This window comes from Danio rerio, chromosome 16 (genome assembly GCF_052040795.2).
Source record: "Danio rerio strain M-AB ecotype USA chromosome 16, GRCz13ab, whole genome shotgun sequence".
Lineage (NCBI taxonomy): Eukaryota > Metazoa > Chordata > Actinopteri > Cypriniformes > Danionidae > Danio > Danio rerio.
In genome coordinates, this window is record NC_141036.1 from 57,577,501 (window position 1) to 57,580,000 (window position 2,500).

General features: G+C 33.2%; 2 protein-coding genes across 4 annotated transcripts in view; both read left to right on the forward strand.

Moving 5' to 3' along the window:
* The window catches only part of slc9a1a (solute carrier family 9 member A1a), a 407,815-nt gene that overhangs the window by 190,438 nt on the left and 214,877 nt on the right, over positions 1 to 2,500 (forward strand). The gene's annotated exons all lie outside the window — the stretch shown is intronic.
* LOC101882461 (mannosyl-oligosaccharide 1,2-alpha-mannosidase IA) overlaps positions 1 to 2,500 on the forward strand; it is a 356,204-nt gene that overhangs the window by 84,199 nt on the left and 269,505 nt on the right. The gene's annotated exons all lie outside the window — the stretch shown is intronic.

Below are 2,500 nucleotides of genomic sequence, written 5' to 3' on the forward strand. Positions count from 1 at the left end.
AGTCCTCCATTACCACCACAGCAGCTGCTCTGGATACGGCCTGGTCCAGGATTATGGAAACCTTGTCATCATCTCGTCGCTGGTCTTGGATTGAATCAGTGGCTCTGCATAGTCTGAGGTCCTCGGGATGAGTATCCCATGGTGAAAATCGAGAATAAAGAGAATAATTAGCGTAGCTGCTGTTCATAGTGTGTATAAACGAGATGCAGAAACCTGCGTGGAGCACATGCATGTATCATACAGTGATGCTAAAAGTGTTGCACTGAGTGTATGCTTTGCTAAAAACATAGGTCTTTAATCTATTTTTGAACTGCGGGAGTGTGTCCGAGCCTCGGACATTGCTATTCTAGGTACTACCAGAAGCCCTGAGTTTTGAGATCTTAAAGAGGGGGTTGGATTTTAGCGAGACAGAAGATTGGTTGGATAAACAGGAGCTTGATTATTTAAAGCTTTGTAGGTAAGAAGCAATATTTTAAATTCAATACGAAGGCAGCCAGTTTAAAATTGGGGTGATCTGATCATATTTTCTAGACCTGGTAAGAACTCTGACAGCTGCATTTTGTACTAGATGAAGTTTGTTAATAGAGGATGCTGGGCAGCCAGCGAACAGAGCATTACAGTAATCCAGCCAAGAAGTCATAAAAGCATGAACTAGCTTTTCTGAGATGGATAGCATAGTTTTGTAATTTCCATAATGATGCTCTAAACAGGGTGGTAACAACGTCTATAGAGAAGAACCCCATAATTTCTTTGTGCTAATTGTATTGTTTTACACAAACACGCATAAAAAAATTAAAATATTAGTTTTAGTAAAACATGCACATTTTTCATGTTAGTTGAAATAGGTTTATTTATAATATATATATATATATATATATATATATATATATATATATATATATATATATATATATATATATATATATATATATATATATATATATATATGTATGTATGTATATATATATGTATGTATGTATGTATGTATGTATATATATATATATATATATATATATACAAATATATATATGTATGTATGTATGTATGTATGTATGTATGTATGTATGTATATATATATATATATATATATATATATATATATATATATATATATATATATATATATATATATATATATATATATATATTGTTTATATATTATATGTTTATTTATGTTATTTCAAATATATATATATATATATATATATATATATATATATATATATACTAATGGCCTATATATAAGGGCCTATGTTTATTTAACAAATGTTATTGAGAACATTACATATTCTGTTCTAAATCATAAAATCACTTACAAAAGCTGACATGCATTATAATATCATATATAAATCATATAAATAAATAAATAATGAGGCGATTTAATAAAAAAATATGTTTAAAATTTAATTATTATAAGGAAATAAAGAAAATACTTTAATAATAATATTAATGATGATGATGGTGAAGATTATTATTATTATTATTATTATTATTATTATTATTAAGGAGGATAATGTTTATTTAGTTTTTATTTTTTTGAAAGGTTTACTTTTACTATTTGACACATGCAAAGCACTACAGAAATGTTCTAACCAGCAGGCCCATGTCATCCAGTACAGATACTTAAGAAATAACCTACTGTGAATGAAAAGCATTAGCATATGCTATGATGCTATGTTTGTTTTTTGTTTTCACAAGCTTTGGAGACGTGACATAAATTTCGCTTTTAAATAATAGGTCACCTGTAGCTTTCGCCATGAGCCACGGCTGTGTTCAAAATGGCATCAATGTTTTTAAAGTGCATGTGTTTGGACTGTGGGGGAAACAGGAGCACCTGGAGGAAACCCACTGACCCAGCCAATGCTCGAACCAGCGACCCTTCTTGCTGTGAGGCAACAGCGATACCCACTGCACCACACCACATAAATGCAATCACAATTATTTAAAAAACAATCAGTGGACCATATGGTCAAAAGCTTTAAAAAGACACAATCTTATCTTCAGTCAGTCAATCATGTTTTCCTCTGTGAACTCTAGCTCATGATCTCTACTGAGGGTCTGCTTGAGTCCTTCAGTGAGTGTGTTTTGGGCTCTCCTGTGCCTCAGATGTGCGTACGTGTGTGTGTGTGTGTGTGTGTGTGTGTGTGTGTGTGTGTCTGTGTCTGTGTGTGTGTGTGTGTGTGTGTGTGTGTGTGTGTGTGTGTGGAGCAGAAGTAAAGCAGAAGTAAAGGCCCGCTCTGACATTTTCAGGAGGCGTCGGGGCAGAACGGAGGAGCTCATGCATGTTGATCATTTGCAGCTTCTTCACCGCTATTTTACAGCCCTGTGTAAACAACCAGGCACTTTGTTATGAGTTTAGAAACAGTGCCAGCGTTCGCTGTGTGTTTACATCAACCCAGAATATCACTTCTAAGTATGTCTGTGGAGTATGCATCGTGGGTTTTAAAAGTCTGCTATTTAAAAAACTGATTTTTATTCTGTCATTAATGCTCTTAGTGTG